The sequence below is a fragment of the Pogona vitticeps genome, chromosome 4, assembly GCF_051106095.1.
Source record: "Pogona vitticeps strain Pit_001003342236 chromosome 4, PviZW2.1, whole genome shotgun sequence".
NCBI lineage: Eukaryota > Metazoa > Chordata > Lepidosauria > Squamata > Agamidae > Pogona > Pogona vitticeps.
This window is the reverse complement of record NC_135786.1, coordinates 177,485,414-177,508,289: the sequence shown is the minus strand read 5'-3', so window position 1 is coordinate 177,508,289 and position 22,876 is coordinate 177,485,414.

Sequence of the window (22,876 nt, the reverse complement as noted above, 5' to 3'; positions counted from 1 at the left end):
CTCAGTAATCCAGGCGTAGTTATGTGGAGGTAGAGTCATGGCAACTGGACTTCTTTCTTGTTAGGTTGAAACATTTCAGCTACTGCTCCAGTCCTTCTCCTATGATGCAGCACATCAACACTGTTCTAATTGATATCAATTAGGAAGCAGCCAGTATTTGGCAGTAGATTTAGCTGTGGGCAGGTTCTCAAGCTAACATTTAAGAAAAATAAAAGAATACTTTTAAAAATCTTTTGATGTGTATATTGTTTGTGTATTACTTCTGTATGTTCACAGATTCATGAGGAGATGATAAGGTATGATGCACATAAATTGTGGGAAGATAAGCAGAAAAATATAAATCTATAAGTCAAGGAAAGTACGTATAATAAGTGTTTGTGATGACTAGCTTGTTCTCATGACAAAACTCTATTAGCCTTTGCCCTGCTTCATTTTGAACTCCAAGGCCAAACTTACCTGTTGTTCCTTTTATCTCTTGAGTCCCTACTTTAGCATTCCAGTTCCCTATAATGACAAGAACATCTTTCTTTGGTGTCAGTTCTAGAAGGTGTTGTAAGTCTTAATTGAATTTGTCAGTTTCAGCCTCTTCAGCATCGGTGGTTGGTGCATAAACTTGGATTACTGTGATGTTGAAAGGTCTGCCTTGGATTCGTATTGAAATCATTCTATTATTTTTGAGATTGTATCCCAGTACAGCTTTTCCCACTCCTTTGTTGATTGTGAGGGCTACTCCATTTCTTCTATGGGATTCTTGCCCACAATAGTAGAAATGGGAATCATCTGAATTGAATTCACCCATTCCCATCCATTTTAGTTCACTGACACCCAGGATGTCAATGTTTATTCTTGCCATCTCCTGTTTGAACACATCCAGCTTCCCATGGTTCATAGATCTTACATTCCAGGTTCCTATGCAGTTTTTTGGGGGGGCAGTATCGGACTTTCCTTTCACTTCCAGGCAAGTCTGCAGCTGAATGTCCTTTCGGCTTTGGCCCAACCTCTTCATTAGTTCTGGAGCTACTTGTCCTTGTCCTCCGCTCTTCCTCAGTAGCATGTTGGACGCTTTCCGACCTGAGGGGCCCATCTTCCAGCATCATATCTTTTAGCCTTTTGTTTCTGTCCATGGGGTAGTCTTGGCAAAAATACTGGAGTGGCTTGCCAATTCCTACTCCAGGTGGCTTGCATTTAGTTGGAACTCTCCACTATAACCTGTCCATCTTGGGTGTCCCTGCATGGCATAGCCCATAGCTTCTGTGAGTTAGTAAAGCCCCTTCACCACAACAAAGCAGTAATCCATAAACATGCACATATAACACCATACAATTGCTGAAGGGAAAAAAATTGGGAACATTAAAATAACATTTTTCATTGAAGAAAGATAGTTTTCTGAAATGATGAACTAAGCAGCCAGCTTTTCAAGAGAAAAACATTTCTGTGAAAGATTTGAAGCCCAATGTATCCTATTTGTGTTTGATTTCCATCCAACTTCTCCTGGCAATCAGTGAAACCAATACATTGTTTGGCGGTTCTAGTCACCTCACTGAAGCAATTGACAAGTCTCCTCTTCCAATTTCCTTCTATCTCCATATCTATGTAAATTACTGGTGACAGATGTTCTTAAATTGCTGATCAAAAATCCTGATCATACCCTTAAATTTTCAAGTGTTAAATTTTCATATCATCTGTGTTTACCTCAGGAAGACTGTTAACTTTTAAATCACTGTGACTGCCAGGACACATTATATCTGTTAGACCATTACTGGAAGAGAAATGGCATCTGATCCAAGAACACTGGAAATCAGTGGTGTGCTGGAGCACAGGCTTCTGATTGGCAGGGATTATGACATCATCTGTCACCTTTCCCCAGGCTCCCCTCATCTTTCTGAGTTTAGCTGTAACCCTCCAAACAGCTGGAAAAATGGATTTTCCCAGCAACAGAATATTTTTGCAAGCTGTCCTTGTTGTTTGTCATTGTTGTTGTGTGTCGTCTAGTCACCTCTGACGAATGGCAATCCTATGAATTATAAAACTCCAAATTGCCTATCACTGGCAATCTTGCTCAGCTCTTGTAATTAAAAAGCCATGGCTTCCTTAATGGACTCAATCATCTCATATTTGATCTTCCTCTTTTCTTGCTGCTTTCAATTTTTCCTAGCATTATTGTCTTTTTCTGTGAGTATTGTCTGTATGATGTGTTCAATATACAACAACCTTGGTTTTGTCATTTTTGCTTCTATAGCAAGTTCAGACTTGATTTGATCTGAGACCCACTTGTTTTCCTTTCTGGTTGTCCTTGGTATTTGTAAATCTATTCATAGCATCATATTTCATATTCTTGTTGAAATGCAAAGTATTTGAGCCGTTGGGTAGTTTTGTCCTGAATTTTAGGCTTGCAAAATATTAGCTATTTATTTATTGATATGGACTGATCTATTTGGCTGCATTTTTAATTCCCCTTACTGAGTTCAGGGCCTAATTAAGCAAACTGTCACAATTAGCACCTGTACTTCCAAATCTACCACTAATCACCACTGGAAATAAGAGGGACTATCTGGGTATATTATCTCAATCTATTAACAATGCATGACCTCAGCTTGGAAAATAATACCTAACATTACAGTATTCATCAAGTGAAAGTGCCATATTTTGGAATATTCAGTCTTCTCTCTTCCATAACTGTCCCCTTGGTTAAGACATATTTTAATAAATGACAATGCAGCTAAAGAATGTGGAAGCTGAAATATTTTTCTACAGCATTAGAATCCATGTTTCTAAAATTCCCTTCTCCCTTTCTTCCTGTGTCCCCTTTCATCACGAACATCATTGCTCCCCCTACCCTGGAATAACGAGGCGAGACAAGTATTATTGTTTAAACATGGGCCGCAGTTTATTTAATAGCCATTAAAGTTAACCATGAAAGGGGGAATCCTGCAGTAGTGTGGCATCAGGTTTTGCATAGGGGTATCACCAGACCCCCTTACCAAACAAATGGGTGAGTCCCTAGCCCCTGAGGTATCACGGTCCTAAAGACAGTGAGAGTCCGGCCAGCCCAAATTTAACCACCCCTGGACCTTGAGCCACCTTCACCTTCGTGACCATCAGTCCAGGAGTGGCCCCAGCGCATATTCTCCCCCACACACTGTAATCTCACGATCCACAGCGCTGGAAGGTTAGATGAGCTATACGCTCCCTGTGATTGCAAGGGGACTCACTGAAACTGGTTCCATCTGGACAAATCACCCTTTCCTGGTGCCACCACTTTGCTAACTCTCAGTGCCCCCAAAAATGTCAATAACAACACTGTATTAAATAATGTTGCCTCATACTCATCCCTACAAAGGAATTGCCATTGTTGACAAAGTTTTTCCAGCAATGCTAGAGAAATGGGTACCTTTGTATCTAGAACCCGACCCCTTTCTTTTGTCCAACCCTCAATCATCTTCTGAATGTGGAAGCCCTGATATCCCTGAATTTTAACATGAAAAGCTAACAGGGACATCCTACTCTGAATGGAGCTAGGTGACAGCCCTTTCCTGTGGAGATAGATTATGAACTGCTGCAGGTGCTCGACTAGAGTGGGCCGTATGAGCTTCAAACCTACCAGGTTTCTAAACTCCTGGAATTCTATACTCACTGCTGCATATCCCTTCCGTATCCTTGGGGCCAATGCCAAACCTATTGCTCTTTCTGGGTCATCCTACCAATTTGCCAAACCCCTGAGGGGGAGTGTCTCCAGAAATTAGTTGGCTCCCAGGTCTAATTCCCTGAACTGATCAATCTGTTGGTGGGATAGGGCATCTGGGGGGAGTGCTCTTTAAATAGGGTGCTCCTTCCCCCTCCCCTCTCTGGTCACATTTGCAAGACTACCCGTGTCTCAAGATATCCCGGGAGGGTAGCAATGGAGCTCTGTGCTGCCAAAGCATGCTTAGCAGCAGAGGCAGCATTTTCAACATCATCTCCTTTCCCTGCAGTTTCTTCATCAGACTGGAGAGAGTGGATTTTCCTAGTGGCAGTCTGTTCCTGTCCTTTTCCTACCCTCTAGCCTCAAGACAAATAGGAGCAAATGGAGATCATGGGAAGAGATCATGATTTAAACTAAATAGTCTCTTATTGCTCAGGAGAAGTAGCAACCTGACAGGATTGGTGAAATGCTTTGCTTCTGTGGAAGGCTGCTGGTGAAACACTGCTGAAATAAAGTAGACATTGTCCCCCTTGCCCGTTCTCCCCAATTTCCCCCTTAAGAACTATGAAAAATGTAAAGAAAGGACACACAGAGAAATCTTGCCTCTCTATGGATAGGAGGGCTCATCTTTTGTGGGGGGCTTCTCCTCCTGCGTTTGCTGGTTGCTGCATTAATTGCACAATCAAATTAGGTAATGCTGGCTGCCAAGGTGTAATGCCTTACAATTTTCTGCAGGCATAACTTTGTTACACCAACAGCAGCAAGATATCAGCCAGTTTATTATATCTGTCTATCATTCATTTGTCTGTTTGTCTGCCTATCTATGAACACCCTGTTGAGATAGATAATCAGGCCATAAAAAGCAATCTCATATTGTTTAGAAGTTTGGCAGAGATACAAAATCAGTTATAGAAGTTAGGGACACATCCAAAGTAAAACAGAAAGGAAAAAAAATACTAGCAGAGAAGTGAGAAAAAGGCAATGTACTCCAAACATTGATCCAACTCACTGAATGTACTAGAGAGATATAACACATTGCATTGTTATAACATCTAGCTATTACTTAGCATTGTTCAAAAGGCACAAAGAAACCTTCAACTGAAGCACAGATACGTCTTAATATAAGTATTCCATCAAAGGAGCAGATAAAAACTCTCAAGCAGTCCAATCATTTTCTACCTTGCCACCTGTCCTAAATAAGTGGCAGCCACACACAGCCATACACAACGTTTTACACTTGTGTCTAAGTAAGGCATCATCCTATTGAAGTAATTGAACTAGTTGCTGAAGTTGGATCAATAACTCTCACTAGTGCTATTTTATCATGGAAGGAAGTTGGAAAAGCGGACAAGATATATAGTAGTTTGTTGATGATCAAAGTTGCCTTTAGCCTTCTGTGGAAATGTATGCTATAATTGTTCAAGTCAAAATCATCTTGTGAAAAACTGTGCTCAAGGGCAAAGCCAGTGTAGTTTCCTTCCTCCATCAAACATTTCTACATGTGATCAAGTCTATGGCTGGTTACATGCCCAATTTTGCAACCAGTGGACAACTGGGAATAAGAATGATATTCCTATAGAAGATGAAAAGTGCTTGAACAGTTGGCTCCACATTCTTGTTTCTCTAGCAGAATTCCCGCCTTAAATCCACAAAGAAATAGAAATATAAAACAAGTTTGATCAGAGACAGAGAGATGCCATTTCCTTTTGACATTCCTTTCCCCACCCCCAAATTTAGAAGAAACTAATTTTAGTCTCTGCTTAGCACAACGTAAGGTGAGTGAGCCTGCTTCAAGGCAGACTAAAGGAATCCCAGGTTACTATATTATTAAACGTCTGAAGGTTAGTAATGTGAATAAGGTAAAAGAAAAAGTTGCATTTATTCCTCAAAAAAAATCTATTCAGGATGGGACAAAAGGCACAATCAAAGAAAAGAAAAGTCCCCCCTGATACCTAGACACACCAAATTACAGAGAGGCTTTTACTAACTCTCTTCCACAAAACCTGTATAGGGTTTTAAAGAAAAAAAAATGAATCGATGAATTCATCAATTCATCAGAAAAAAATCAAATTAGTAATTAGTTATTCATCAGCCTCAATGAATCATGAATCAAAATGAATCCCCATTGTTCTGATTCGTGTCCATCTCTACTCTCCGCCTTCCTCTGACCCTTTGAAAACTGTGTATTTGCATTATTGATGTGGATATGCCTTCTGATTGCTTATTAAACCAATTATCAGATATAATGGCAATAATAGTAATTGTTGAAACTGCAGATGATATGCAGGTTTAACTAATGAGAGTGTGGCCAAAATCCTGCTGCTTAAATTACATCTGTAAAGAGCAAGAGCATCAGTGACAGGGGAGATTTTTTTATAATTAAAGACTTCTTATTTCTGTCTCCTGCCTTTTAGAAGGTTTATTGTGTGCCAGCTGTGAGAGCCCTAAGATAGAAAGATGAAATATTTAATTTTCAAAAACCTCCCATGCTTTGGAGGTTTTTTTGATAATTAAATACTTTATCTTTCTCAAATTGACATCAGTCCTGGTCCAGAATTGATGCTCTATGGATTCCAAGAACATGGATAAAGAACTTAGCGGGGACAGAAATAATCCCTAGAACAATATCAGACCATTGTGTAACAAAATTAGAGCTGGTGACATCTAAACAACCAGTATTGTGGTGACTGAATGCAAATTTACTAAGAGATGAAGAAATGGCCAAAACAGTAAAGGAAGAAATGAAGGACTACTTTCAGATGAACTTTACTGAAGGAATGCCCATGTGGATGATATGGGAAGCTGGCATTTTGATAAGACTTGGAGCAGTAAAAAGGAAGGCAAAAGAGGCATCCAAGATTGAAGCATTGGCATCAGCTCAATTTGATCCTCACTAGACGTTCCAGCCTTCCCAGTATTACGATCACATGCAGTTACCAGAATGCTGATTGCGATACTGATCACTCCCTGGTGTGTAGTAGAGTAAAACTGCGAACAAAGAGATTGTATCACACGTAAAAGGAAGGAAGACCACGTACTGACATCAGCAAGACTTGCGATCAAAGAAAAGTGGAGGAATTTGCCCAAGTGCTTGAGGAAACCCTTCCAGGCCTGGCTGGTGCAAATGCACCTGAACGATGGGAACATTTCAAGAATGCTGTGTATAACACTGCCTTGTCCACATTTGGCAAGAAGACCAAAAAGATGGCAGACTGGTTTGAAGCCCATTCAGAGGAGCTGGTGCCAGCCATTGAGGATAAGAGGAGAGTTCTAGCAGCATACAAAGGTTGTCCTAGTGAGTACAACTTGCAGGCTCTTCGAGCTGCTCGTAGCCAAGTCCAACAGGCTGTCAAGAGATGTTCCAATGATTATTGGCTTCAGCTCTGCTCTCAGAAACAGATAGCAGTGGACATAGGTAACAGGCGTGATCATCCACGACCAAGCACAAGAGATGGAATACTGGGTACAGCACTACTCTAAGCAATATTCCAGAGAGAATGTAGTAACTGAAGAGGCATTAAATAGCATTGAGTGCCTGCCTGTCTTGGAAGAGTTGGACAGCAAACCAACTTTAGCAGAAATAAAAGTGGCTTTGGATTCCCTTGCCTCTGGCAAGGCACCTCAGAAGAATAACAGACTTGTTGAAGTGCTGAAGTGCTGTAAAGAGATCATCACCACTGAGCTGTATGAAGTCGCCTAGAGTGGTCCTGAGTTGGCTAGTAGGCGGGATATAAATCAAATTAAAAAAAGTCTTTTGTCTCTGCTGGAGAGGTGGTGGAGCACCACAGAACGTGAAGGATGCAAACATCTCACCACATTGTATAAAAACAAAGGAGACAGGGGCAACTGCAATAACTACCGTGGTATCTCTCTTCTCAGCGTTGTAGGGAAGCTGCTTGCCTGTGTTGTGCTGAAGAGACTCCAGGTGCTTGCAGACAGAGTCTATCCAGAATCACAGTGTGGATTTCAAGCTAATAGATCTGACATGGTATTCTCCCTCAGACAGTTGCAGGAGAAATGACAGCCACTCTTTGTGGCCTTCATAGATCTCACAAAGGTCTTTGATTTGGATAGCAGGGACAGCCTCTTTAAAATCTTTCCCAAGATTGGATGTCCACCTCGACTCCTTAACATCATCAGGTTCTTTCATGAGGAAATGAAAGGCACTGTAGTTTTTGATGGCTCAGCAACAGATCCCTTTGACATCCAAAGCAGAGTGAAACAGGGCTGTGACCTCGTGCCAACCCTGTTTGGGATCTTTTTTGCTGTCATGCTGAAGCACGCTTTTGGAACTGCAACAGAAAGTGTTTATCTCCAGACTAGATCAGATGGAAAGCTCTTTAATCTCTCTAGATTGAGAGTGAAGATCAAAATCCATATGAAATGCATGTGGGATGTCCTCTTCACCGATGATGCAGCCATATGAAGAAACAGTGCAGGGAAATCGCCCCAGAGGGTGACCACAGTTGCGATACAAGTATATCTGCAAGTGGGATCTGAAGGCCTTAGGAATAGACTTCAGTAGATAGGAAACCTTGACATCTGAGTGTTGAGCCTGGAGGCAGACAGTGCATCATGGCCTCTCCCAATTTGAAGAGTCCTTTGTCCAGGAGGCCGAGGCGAAGAGGCAGAGTCCTGAAACCAGCAAAATCAGAGAGCTGAACAGGGGACAGATTGTATTTGTCTTCAGTGTGGAAGGGATTGTCACTCTTGAATTAGCCTTCTCAGCCACACTAGATGTTCCAAGTCCTCCATACGGAGCATGTTACCATAGTCTCTTGAGACTGAAGGATGCCTACATACAAGTTAATAAAATTGTGGCCCTAGTTATCCCATATACGTGTGTCTGTATCGTTATTCCGGGCTCGGAGGGCTAATGGAGTAGCTACATTGTCAGCCAGGAACTGGCCTAGTGGAAGTCTGCTTACAGTTTTTGAATGTTTAAGGCCTGAAAGAAATTCAGAATATGAAGCAGCAGTTCTGCCTCAGAAGCAGAAGTCATCATTTTTGAGTAATACAGTACAGTGGGACTGACAGGTCGTCAGCTTATGCAGGATTACAGCATGCTTACTAGGACATTCAGGAATTTTTTTACCCATGGCTCTACACATGATTGATCCTTTCACAGCATCCTTTATGGGCATTCCAACAGGTTCATGAAAAATTCAACATTATTTCAGTCATGGCAAAGAGTTTGTTTTTCTTTACTTCCTTTTTATATGAAAGGAGATAACAGTACACTATGTCTCATGTACTTAGGATTCTATTCAGCACTAGTGTAGATAGAAATGGCTCCTGAACCTAAATTAAAGAACAGGGAGAGGAAGACTAGTATATGGAGAGAGAAATGGGGAAAAAATGAATAAGGGATGGATTTTGTTTCCTTTTCACGCACAGGTTAACAAAAACAAGCACTAGTAATAAAATAAAATCCACAGAATTGTAACAATACAGTATATCCACACTAGTCTGATATTATTTCAACTATTGTTATGTGTAAATGACCTTTCAAAATTCTCAATGGGAAGAGAAACTGGGAAAAACAATTTCACTGAGTTTCTCCAGGAGAAGGAAAATGATAACATCACATAATTGTAGGGCTCACAAGTCCTTCAAGAGGCATTGATTTCCCCTCTGGCAAAACTGGAGATCTGTAACTAAAGCATTCCAAGCAAGTGGCCATCCAACATTCTGAGGTGCATTGTTCCATTAAAATATACAGTAGTTCTTGCTGTCAAGAATCTAGTTCTTTGAGAAATTGGTGGTGATCTCAGTCAGCAGAGGTTGTCGTGTGGGTTTTCCCCCCAAGGATTTTTGGTTTTTGTATAACCATTTGTTGCTGCTTTTAAGTGACAGTAGCAAATGTACCGGCAGACAGCTTCCTTCACAATGCTCTCTACCAAGTGTCCTTCTAGGATACTGTGGTAATGGATGGCTGGCAGCCACAAAAACAAAAGTGGCTTTTTTTTGGAAAATAATTCTCTGGAGTTGCCCTTTGTTTCTGGGGAGAAAGCAAAAGAATGATCTCAGAATGCTTCTCAGAAGAATACCTTCTAGGAAATCTTGGTGGAGCTCTTGGCTCAGCTCTGGGTCTAGCACATTCCTCAGCTCTTCCAAATCTTGTATTTTTGAAAAGTCATTCTATATCAACTTTGTCAAGCTTGTGTGTTGGTGGAGGGGGGAGAGGAGGTTGCTGGCTGCCACCATTCTCTCAATTAAGGTAAGGTAATTGAACCTTGCTCATGAGAATTTCCTCAAAATTCCTCATCTTTTAAAATTCTTTCAAAAAAGTAATTTATTTTCATTAATTCAATGAGAATGGCTGAAATTCACACATTGCAGTGGTGCCTTGAGTTGCGAACTTAATTCATTCCGGATGATGATTGTAACTCAAGCTGGTTGTAACTCAAAGCACCATTTCCCATAGGAATACAGTGAAAAGCGATTAATCTGTTCTGGCAATTTTTAGTTGTATCTCAAGTCGCTGGTTGTATCTCAAAGCATTAGTTCCCATATGAATTAATGGAAAAGCGGTTAATCCATCTACTGGGGGAGACTTTTTTAAAAAACCTAACATGACTTCTAAGGTTACAAAAAGGGCAGGAAAGGAGGGAGCAATGGGGAAAAGAGGCCTTTTTTCTGGTTGTATCTCAAAGTGCCAGTTGCAAGTCAAAGCAAAATGTTGCAACCAGAGCTGGTTGTAACTCAAGTTGGGTGCAAGTCAAGACGGTTGTCATTCGAGGCACCACTGTACGAGAATTGTAGCAATTTTTTAAAATTATCTTTACTAGCCCATTAAGAAGTTGTGAATGGTGGCAGGAAATTGGGGAATGATAGTAATGCTTTGTTATTGCATGTAATTTAATGAACCACAATGTTCATGACTTTAACAGACTGCACTTTTCAAAAATACTTGTTGATTAACACCCTTTTCAAAAACATCGATAATTATTCTGGCATCCAAAAGACCAACCAATTTTATTAGGATAGCTTTTTGTGTCCTGCAGCTCACTTCATCAGAGGCATGTTAATCATTAAGTTAAAATTTTCAGTCTTCATGTTTTCAAGGCTCTTATTTTTGTAATTCTCATCTGGAAAATGTTAGATCCTCTTTAAAGGGGATACAAAGTTGCATGAAACACCAAGACTTTACATCCATAGAATGCCTTGAAGATCTGTTATTCAATTGCTGTTGTTTTTAGTAATTCACTTGTATTTGACTCTTCATGACCCGATGGACAAGAGCACGCCAGGCCATCCTGTCTTCCACTGCCTCTCGGTGTTTGGTCAAATTCATGTTGGTAGCTTCGATGACACTGTCCATCCATCTTGTCCTCTGTCATCCCCTTCTCCTCTTGCCTTCACACTTTCCCAACATCAGGGTTGACCAAAGTACTGGAACCTCCGCTTCAGGACCTGTCTTTTCAGTGAGCACTCAGGGTTGACTTCCTTTTGAATGTATAGGTTTGTTCTCCTTGCAGTCCAAGGGTTTCCCTCCAGCACCACAGTCCAAAAGCATCAATTCTTTGGCGGTCAGCCTCCTTTATAGTCCAGCTCTTACTTCCATACATTGCTAGTGGAAAAATCATAGCTTTGACTATGCGAACCATTGTCGGCAAGGTGATGTCTCTGCTTTTTAAGATGCAGCCTAAGTTTGTCATTGCTTTCCTCACAAGGAACAGGTGTCTTTTAATTTCGTGGCTGTTGTACCATCTGCAGTGATCATGGAGCCCAACAAGGTAAAATCTATCACTGCCTACATATCTTCCCCTTCTATTTCCCAGGAGGTGATGGGACGAGTGGTCATGATCTTAGTTTTTCTGATGTTGAGCTTCAGACCACTTTTTGTGTTCTCCTCTTTCACCCTCACTAAGAAGTTCTTTAATTCCTCTTCACTTTCTTCCATCAGAGTGGTATCGCCTGCATATCGGAGGTTGTTGAGATTTCCTCTGGCAATCTTAATTCCACTTTAGGATTCCTCCTGTCCAGAATTTCACATGATGTATTCTGAATGTAAGTTAAATAAGCAGGGAGACAATGTACAGCCTTGTCGTACTCCTTTCCCAATTTTGAACCAATCAGTTGTTCCATATCCAGTTCTAACTGTTGCTTCCTATCCCACATATAGGTTTGTCAGGAGATAGAAAATTTGGTCAGGCACTCCCATTTCTTTAAGAACTTACCATAGTTTGCTGTGGTCCACACAAAGGCTTTTGCCTAGTCAACAAAGCAGAAGTAGATGTTTTTCTGGATTATTTCTCCATAATCCAGCACATGTCACCAATTTGGTTTCTAGTTCCTCTGCCCCTTCAAAATCCATCTTGTACTTCTGGGAGTTCTCAGTCCACATACTGTAAAGCCTACCTTGTAGGATTTTGAGCATAATCCTGCTAGCGTGTGAAATCAGTGCAATTGTATGGTAGTTGGAGCATTCTTTGGCACTGCCCTTCTTTGGGATTGGGATGTAGACTGATCTTTTCCAATTCTCTGGTCACTGCTGAGTTTTCCAAACTTACTGGCATATTGAGTGTAGCACTTTAACAGCGTCATCTTATAAGATTTTATATATTTCCACTGGAATGCCATCACCTCCACTGGCCTTGTTGTTAGCCATGCCTTCTAAGGCCCACTTGACTTCACTCTCCAGGATGTCTGGCTCAAGGTCAGCAACCACACTCTCTGGGTTGTCCAGGACATCCAGATCTTTCTTGTATAATTCCTCTGTGAATTCTTGCCACCTCTTCTTGATGTCATCTGCTTCTGTGAGGTCTCTCCCATTTTTGTTCTTTATCATGTCCATCTTTGCACTAAATGTTCCTTTAATATCTCCAATTTTCTTGAACATATCTCTGGTTTTTCCCTTTCTATTCTTTTCCTCTATTCATTTAAGAAGGCCCTCTTGTCTCTCCTTGCTATTCTTTTGAAGTCAGCATTCAGTTTTCTGTAGCTTTCCCTATCTCCCTTGCATTTTGTTTCCCTTCTGTGCCATTTGTAAGCCCTCATTGGACAGCCACTTTGCTTCTTGCATTTCCTTTTCTTTGGGATGGTTTTTTTTGCTGCCCCCTGTACAATGTTATGAGCATCCATCCATAGTTCTTCAGGCACTCTGTCCACCAAATCTAGTTCCTTACATCTGTTCTTCACTTGCACTGTGTATTCATAAGGGATTTGGTTTAGGTTATACCTGACTAGCCCAGTGGTTTTTCCTACTTTTTTCAATTTAAGCTTGAGTTTTGCTATGAGAAGCTGATGTTCAGAGCCACAATCAGCTCCAGGTCTTGTTTTTGCTGACTGTATAGAGCTTCTCCATCTTTGGCTCCAGAGAACATAATCAATCTGATTTCGGTACTGCCCATCTGGTGATGTCCATGTGTAGAGTCACCTCTTTTGTTGCTGGAAAAGATTTTTTTGATGACCAGCTTGTTCTCTTGACAAAACTCTATTAGCCATTGCCCTACTTCATTTTGAACTCCAAGGCCAAACTTACCTGTTGTTCCTTTTATCTCTTGACTCCCTACTTCAGCATTCCAGTCCCCTATAATGACAAGAAAATCTTTCTTTAGTGTCAGTTCTAGAAGGTGTTGTATGTCTTCATAGAATTCATCAATTTCAGCCTCTTCAGTATGGGTTTTTGTTGCATAAAGTTGAATTACTGTGATGTTGGAATGTATTGAAATCATTCTATCATTTTTGAGATTGTATCCCAGTACAGCTTTTCCCACTCCTTTTTTGACTGTGAGGGCTACTCCATTTCTTCTATTGGATTCTTGCCCACAATAGTAGATATGGTAATCATCTGAAGTGAATTCACCCATTCCCATCCATTTTAGTTCACTGACACCCAGGATGTCAATGTTTATTCTTGCCATCTCCTGTTTGACCACATACAGCTTCCCAAGGTTCATAGATCTTACATTCCAGTTTCCTATGCAGTTTTTTTTTTCAGTATCAGACTTTCCTTTCACTTCCAGGTGTGTCTACAGCTCAGCGTCCTTTCAGCTTTGGCCCAACCACTTCATTAGCTCTGGAGCTACTTGTACTTGTCCTCCGCTCTTCCTCAGTAGCATGTTGGACGCCTTCCGACCTGAGGGGCTCATCTTCCAGTGTCATATCTTTTAGCCTTTTGTTTCTGTTCATGGAGTTTTCTTGGCAAAGATACTGGAGTGGCTTACCAGTCCCTGCTCCAGGTGGATCGTGTTTAGTCATAACTCTCCACTATGTCCTGGCCATCTTGGGTGTCCCTTCACGGCATAGCCCATAGCTTCTCTGAATTACTCAAGCCCCTTCGCTATGACAAGCAGCAATCCATGAAGGGGTTATTCAATTACTGTGGATAAACCTCTCCATTGATGAGGATGGACTGCAACTAATTTAGAACAATGTAATATCCATAGTTGATGCAAATGATTTTTTATCTTGTGGCCAACTCTCCAGCAAAAAGTGTCCCCATACTAGGTTGGTTCTCAACACCTATAATCCACCACTGGCATCATACTTGTAGCCCCTCATCTTGGTAGAGCTTGCCAGAACTTGTGCTCTCGCTCACGGTCACCTCCATGCCACAATGAGGTGACAGAATAGGATGGTGTGGAGGAAACCCTCATATAATGAATATAAAATTGAAAAGGATTCTAATAATCTTCAAAATGGTGAATGAAGTTTATGAATAATAATAGACAACATGGAAAATAATGAACATTAAATCTCTGGGTTTAATTTACAATGCCCTTGTTTCACTTTGAAACCTTTATTTGCAGGCTCTTATATAATAAAGAATGTTTTGTGTTTTCCCTGAGCATATGTGAGTGGCAAGTCAGTTGGATAACAGCTTTTGAAATCAGGCTCTGTCTTTCGTATTCACTCAGTGCAAGTGTAGTGAATACATTCTTCTCAGCTTTGTTATATTGATTTATCCTAGAGGTGCTGACAAGGACGCCATTTTGTTAAGGACAAGGACCACAGAGAAAAAAGGCTTATGCAAAATCACAGAAGTTCAAAGAATAGCTGCTGGTTTCTACTATTCTGTGCTCAAAGAATCATGAAAGCCATTTTTAAAATCTCTAATATACCACCTCACCCTACTCAGTGTTTCTTTTTGTTTGTTTGTTTAGTCATTTAGCCATGTCCAAGTCTTTGTTACCCCATGGAGCAGAGCACACCAGACCCTCCTGTCTTCCACTGTCTCCTGGAGTTTGGTCAAATTCATGTTATGCCACTGAAACTGATGGTATGTTCTGTGTAAATAAATCTATGAATTATATTATAGGAATGTCATATTTGGCAGAACAAGATTCTAATTGATAACAACCATGCTTTATATGGAGCACCCATGTTTAAATTCCACTGATTCGAATTAAAGAAAGCAATGTATAATCTCACATCTATTCCACATTAAATTCAATGCAATGTCCCAGTTCCCACTTCAGGTGACTTTTAGAATTTGGATGCGTATGTGTGTGTGACTTGCTTTTACACTTATGTGCATAAAAAGAATTTATTCCCAGCTCCTCGCCAACCTAGCAGTTCGAAAGCATGCAAATGCAAGTAGATAAGTAGGTACCATCTCGGTGGGAAGCTAAAACGGTGTTCCCTAGTCACGTTGGCCACGTGACAACGGAAATTGTCTTTGGACAAGCGCTGGCTGTATGGCTTGAAAAACGGGATGAGTGCTGCCCCCTAGAGTCAGAAACGAATGGACTAAAAATGTCAAGGGGAACCATTACCTTTAAGCATTTATAACTGGCTGGATTGCTTGGTAAATTAGGCATCTGGCTATGGGAGTTTAGTTCCCCACTGGGAACTCCAGAAGTGCCAGACTGTGTGGCCATGGGAAAGATGCACAGTCTTAGGACACCCCTAGAAGAAGGAAATAATAAATCACTTTTGAGTCCTCCCTACCTAGAAAACCCTGTAAAAGGTTGTCATAAGCCAGAAATGACTTGGCAACACATCATTATCATTAAGCATTGTTATTATCAAATTATATTTAGGATGAAGCATCACATCACAACCTGACCTTCCATATTATTCTAAAAAAGATCTATGAACACAACATAGCCTTGACAGTTGGGAAAAGGCATCAATGTAAGAAGAAGCAGGCTCTAGGGGGAAAAACACTGGATATAGCATCAGTTATCACATCAGATAACACAGTAGAAATGTTCTGTTCAGGCATTTGCAAGGAATTCAATTGTCTAGGTTGAGACAATCAAAACTGGCCCCATTGCTACATCTCTGTATATACCAAATACCTTCCTCAGTCTCTAATAACTAGCATCATAAGGAAGTTGTAAGCAATGTAGACAGCCTCCTGTCCCTAGTCTTGGCACCCATACTTTTGCAACAGGATTTTAATACGACCAAAGCCACCTCTGATCAATAAGGCTTGAGAAGGTGCTTGTCACTTTCATTCAACTAACCTGGTTGCAGATTCATCAGACACTTCCCTTTTTGGTGGCCCAGAGCCTCGTAGAGGAAAAATAAATGAATTGAAATCAACGAAAATATCAACATTTAAATCAACATTAAAAAAACAAACACCTTCCCAATGAGATAACAGTGTGTTTAGGGGGCACAATCCTATAAATGAGGTGAAGGATTGTATAGATATATAGTGATGTGACCTTTGTGTTTCATCTGAAGGGACTGGTATAGTGTCTGAAAGGTTCTGGGGCTTCAAAAATTACTTCTGAGTAGGATCTGCATTGCTTGTTTTGACACATTGCAAGCTTTTCTCAGTCTAAACTGCACAGTGTGGGACCATAGTGTGGGATGTAACAGTGGCACATGCCTATTTAATTAGAGTACAAGCACTCTATCAAATGCTAAATCAAATGTCAGCTTGTTTATGCCCCCCCACCTCCATGAACACACATTTCTTTCTATTCACTGGGCAATGATATTAGATCACAACTGCTGTATACAGCAGAAATGAACTGCAACATTCTGGCCATACATGTAGTGATGTAATTCTTCATAATATTACTAAAATTCTGAGCTCAGAAAAAAGTAAACCATGTCTCTCAGATGTGTCCAAGGACAATTCTTCCTACACATATTTAAAAGCTTAAAAATAGTTCTATTTATTTTGACCAAGAAACCTTTAGTCCCCTTGGGAGTAAGAGACAGTTCACTAATGTAGGATTGTTGTAACTTCCCTTGAAAAATAATTTTGCTACTATAATGCTAGTAAACACTCAAACATTATCTCCCAATAATTTCTGTAATCTCTCTTTAATGTGTTGGATTTTATAGCCTGCATGTAGCTTACTTAGTGTGAATGAGTTCTGTTCCCTCAGTGTTTCAATTGTCTTGCAATCAATGGTTCCCTTTGAAGTCATTTTGCTTGTAGGCGTTATTCATTTGGGGGGAAGGAGATGAATCAATAACATTCTCTTATGCTCTCCTATTAGTCTCCATCATTCTCAGCAAGTCACAGTGGATCAGTGTTTAAAATGAGAACAGAGAAAGATGACTATTATTTCCTTTAGAAGGTTGCCTCAGTGTAGAAGGGGTCCCTTGGCTCAGTGCTAAATATATAGCAGGCTTCACAATACTCCCTTTTCTGACTTGGACTGGTATTCAAGTACTCTGAGAACATACTTCCATTATCATTGTAGCCACAAAAGAACATATTGTACAATTAATTGATAGTTCTCCTGGAGGTTTCTTCAGCCACTCAGTTACTCCTTCTGATTGTCTTTGATTTCTCTCTTGCATATAAATAATTTATTTCAGAACAGAAAGCCAATATTATTGCCACATGGTAATAATGACTGTACTGCCACCACATCAGCCCTCATAGTGATCAGCAAAGAAAACAATGAGGGAAAGATGTGCTACTTAACTGTGATGAGTCGAGGCAGGACCACAGGATTGCAGCCAACTAAAGCAAAGCAAAATGTGCTGCTTATATACTGTCCCATAGTGCTTAGAGCACTCTCTGGGCAGTTTACAATTTGATTATGCAGGCTACACATTGCACCCCTCCCCCAGCAAGTTGGGTACTCGGAGGGGTTGAGTTAACCTTGAGCCAGCTACCTGGGATTGAGTCCAGGTTATGAACAGAGGTTCGGCTGCAGTACTGCAGTTTAACCACTGTGCCAACCAAGAGAGATTGTGCTAAACAGGCAGCATCTTTAGAGAATGGATAAGGGACATAGAAGACCCCTATTCGGCCCCACAAAATGGATGGTTCTAAAGAGTACAGCCTCTTCTATGCATGGAATATCTCCACTATAAGGCAGAAACATGGAAAACTGGAGCTCTGACGTGGAGATTGACCATATGTAGAAGAGTCTCTCCTCTTCTCAATCATTGCTTTTCACAGGAGCAAATCAATGACAAGGGTTTAGTACACTCAATTTCCTATGAATTGATTTAACTCCCTTTTGAGTGTCTGAGAATAAACAAAGACACAGGGAAGAGCTAAAACAGGTCAGAAAGGTGTGACCATGATTAGGGTGGAAACTGCAGAGCAGGATGAATTAACAGCTACAGTTTCTGGATATCCTTATATCAGTTCTGCTTTGATGCAGAAGAGTTTGCAGACTCCCTCTGTTGTTCCATCTTATCATATGGTGGGATTCACCCAGCATCACCATACTAACCCAACCATATTGATTTTGTCTGGCTCTTTTAGAAGCAAAGCAAAGTTGGAGCTGGTTGGTCCTTAGATGGCCAACTACTAGAGAGTACCAATGATCCCCAGGTAGGGCTGGGAAAGGACCCTGATTAAAACTGCAAAGCCCTAAGGTCAGTTGCAAAAAGAACAAATGTTCTGAGTGTCCCTGCTTGCCCACCGAGTGTCAAGACAAAGTAGGAGTGTTCAATAAGTGACATTTGCTGGCATCAACTCATGAACTTAGTTAAACAAAGGTTGAATGCCTTTTTTGTTTTTCCTTTTTTTTCACACTTGGTGCAAGACCAGTCTCCAGTTTCCACTCTACCTTCTGTCCCCTCACCAACCCAGCACTGATGCTTATTTTCTGGCAGCTGTCATTATGAAGCTGTCACCTGTACTTGTAGCAAATCTTTTATGCTCTTACAGAGAGCACAGCACCTGTAAGTGCTAAATGAGGCTGCGTTCTAGTTCATTTGATGCCTCTTATTTAAGTGGCAGTGGAAGTGGAGGCAGAGGAAAGCTTGCCCCCACATTTCTGTGAAGTGCAGCCGGGGCTAGTAGTGAGAGAGCCACTTACTGTAAGTGAACATTTGATAGCTCTTTCCAGGTAGAGATGGACGATGTGTAATTAGTTTGGTCCCAATATAGCCTCCCTTTAGACACTTTAGGACTTAACATGAGGAGATTAAAGTAGCTAGCAAGGATTTGGGTGCCAGTGCCAGTATTTATGTTTTTTAGTGAGGGAGTGAGAGAAGAGAGAGAAAAATATCCAAGCAGAAACACATATAGGAGGCTGTAGTGACAGCCAACTGGCAGAAGTCAGGTTGCAAACAGCAATACAAGGTTAGAATACAAATATGTTTGCATTCATATTTCTCATAATTACTGAAGATACATTAACTAGATGCATTTGGCAAACAGGGACTCCCTTTCATGTGACAGTACCTAAACTGTCTGTGTCTGTGTGTCTAACTTGTTGGTGTGTCCTTAAAAGAGCTCATATTTGGATTATACTCACTTTGGAAGTGCTCCACTTTGATTTGGATATCTTTGAAATTTATTTATTATTAAATGTGTCCAAATCAGTCTAAATTAGGCCTGGATCTGCCTGAATTTAAACCACAGCCCTAAAATGATTCTGTTGCTAGGGTACTTTTCCTTGAGAGTATTTTTCCTACAGAAAGTAGTTGCCATTAGGGAACAGGAAACATTGCACACAATCAAGAGCAGCCCCTCTGCACTGCTGAAAATTTTGATTCAGAATGTTAAGTCTGTGGGAAGCTCTGCTAAGAGATCTCTTAGTTATCAGAGTAAACAGTAATGGTGTTTCTGTGAGTTTTAAATCTCACCTGATTGTCCTGTTCTCCGGAGCTATAAACCAGGCAGAAGGTTAAGCTTAAACAAGGTTTAAGGTTACTATGTTTATTTAGCAAATCATTTGATAGGGGTAAAAAAACTATCTTAAATTATATAGAACACGATGTCTCTGTTAGGGACGTGGTGGCGCTGCGGGCTAAACCGCAGAAGCCTGCGCTGCAGGGTCAGAAGACCAAGCAGTCGTAAGATCAAATCCATGCGACGGAGTGAGCTCCTGTTGCTTGTCCCAGCTCCCGCCAACCTAGCGGTTCGAAAGCATGCAAATGCAAGTAGATAAATAGGGACCACCGCGGTGGGAAGGTAACAGCGTTCTGTGTCTAAGTTGCACTGGCCATGTCACCACGGAAGATTGTCTTCGGACAAAACGCTGGCTCTATGGCTTGGAAATGGGGATGAGCACCGCCCCCTAGAGTTGAACACGACTGGACAAAAATTGTCAAGGGGAACCTTTACCTTTACCTTTATGTCTTTGTTGGAATTATTGCATCTTCATACATTGCCTTTAAGAAGTTTAGGCTGGGATGGACCTTCTGGACTGGAGTGACTGTCAGTCAATCCAGTAACAGCCAATTGTTTCCTTTCTGCCTTAAAATTTGAAGAGAGCTGCACCTTTCTACTCAAGTCTCTTTGTCCCAACATTTTCCAGTTATGCAGGCTGAAGATGGAGTTAGAGCTATATGGTCACTCAATAAATCAGTTAGTCAGCCATGAAGCTAGTTAATCAGTTAAGTTCTGTTCGTATAACCAGTTAATATTTTTCTAGAGAATTCTGTAGAACAGAAGAGCATTCCCCCACACCTGCATGTGAAAGAGGTCTTGAGATTTCCTGCTTTGAATTGTAAAGAAAGTACTTGCATTTTTAAAAACCCTGCTGTCACAATACTTTGCAAGTCTTTTAAAACCTGCTTCCTCCTCCCACCACTCTTCAAAAAGAAAAAGAAAATGAAAGTCAAGAACTGAGAGGGAAATAAAGACAAGGGGACAAGGGAGTAAAGGAGGGAAGGGAAAGGGGGTGAAGAAGTGAAGGCTAGTAAGCTTCATTGACATATCACTTTCAGCAATTTTTTAAAAAAAATTACAAGGGGAGGCCCGATTGCCTCAAGAAACAGTAGAGAAAATGAATCAATACAAAATTAAAGAGCAGCATAGCATGCTATAATAGTACAAATAGAAATAAATGAATTAATACAGTTAAAAACTGTATTAATTGCGAATGCTCCCACCAATATATAAACCCATGACTGCTGAACAAAATGTATCAGTACAACGGAGGTATGAAAAGAATCAGTATAAATGGGGTTCTTTTCTTACATGTGATTGAGGCCGAAGTCTGTGCAGGTTCCAAACGACTAGCAATGGAAGACTCTAACAGCTCCACTGTATTGTTTTTAAACTCTAATTCTTTCCTTCCCATTTATATATATATATATTAAAGCAGAGTAAGTAAGGGGTAGAAATACCCAGTGTTGCCTAAAGTAAGGGACTGGGACTCTGGAGAACAGGGTTCAAATTCCCTACTCAGTCATGAAAGCTCAGTGGGGTTGTAGAACTGGTAAAACGACTCCTTAAATATTTCACTTACCTTGAAAGTCCTATTAGGATAACTATAAGTTGATTCCAGCTTGGCAGCACATAACAACAATAAAATAAGGGTATGCCCAGTGTGTCTAACTTAACTTTTGGGCTCCAAATTCCCCAATCAAAGCTGGATGTTTCTGGCAGTTATATTTTAAAGAATAAATTATCCTAGCTCAGGGAATATAGATGATGTCCTCTGAAAAATATTGCTAGTCTTATCAAAATACTTTCTACTTGCCCATTTATTTTATGAATTACTTTGCCTTGAGGGACATCAAACATTCTCTTAAGAATCCCATTGAGTTTGCCTTTTTCCAAAATTACCCAGATATTTCACCAGAAGAATTTCCAGAATTACTTCAGAACTGACTTTCTGTAAACTGTTCAGCACTATTTTTAATAAGGAAATGCTTGAGAATATGTGAGGAATGCTGTTTATCCAAACTTCAAACTTCTAACTTCTGAGAATCTTAATGTCATCACAACATGGTGTCCTGAGCAGCAGCATCACTACAGTAGGAAATGCAAAGCACACCATGCTGGGGCATCGTTACTGCAAGGAGAGGTGGTAATTTGAAGAATTACAGAAAGTAAACCTAGAAGCTTCTGCTGTGTCTAAGAGAGTTGGCAGCTAGGTTCTGTGCATGCTGATACAGTTCTTGTTGTGTCCCAGAGTTTCATTTTTCTTCCCCTCAAAGAAAAGCAAACAATTCTCACTGTGTTGGGATCACAGGAAGAAATAAACATTTGGCAACTTATTAACAGTGCAAAAAAGCTGTTGGAGAATGTAAAGGAAATAGCCAAGCAGAATTCAGCATGTTATGTGAATACACGTAAGCCTGAGCTTGATGACTTGAGGCATGGCAGGTCACCAACCTCTGTCCAAAGACAGATCAGCAGAACATGACAAGAAATCCTTTGCACTAACTTATTGGAGAAGATGAGATGGTACTCCAAGATCCCTGTGAAAGCAGAAAACTGGGCTTGTTACAGATGAATACAAACTGCTCTTGCCCTTGTTCTTCTAGTCCTGGAACTGCACAGGAATAAATACATTCTATGCATGAAAATGTAAATCCAGGAGTAAAAATGTATTTTATTCATTGGTTTAGGTTTGTATCCAAGGCCAAAGTAAATAAGAAGAAAGCCAGAAGAAGTAGGTCAGGAACTATATGGTCTATCAGCATGGCTGAAAGCAGCAACAGATAATTATTAAAAAGCCTGAGTCAGAAATTCTGCTAGTTTTGTCTAGTGTGCATCACAGCTTGCTCCATTGCTGCTGTTCTCTGGACTCAGCACAGAGCCACTTGGCAGGGGTCCCCTGGACTTAAGGAGCCCAACTAATCTCTCAGGTAGTTATGGAAAGGATGCCTGATAGGTAAATGCTACTTTTCAAGCCATTCTTTCTGCAGATTCTGTGATTTCTCCCACTGCAAACCTTTGTCTCTCCAGTTAATATGGGATTATTTCTCCCTGAAGGAGAACACGGTGTTTATATTAAGTTCATTGCAGTTACAGTAGGTTCATTTGAATAAATGGAATGTATGGATGACTTAACTCACCATATCCCCATTGATTCCATCAGCCTACTATAGTGTGATGTACCACACTAAGCA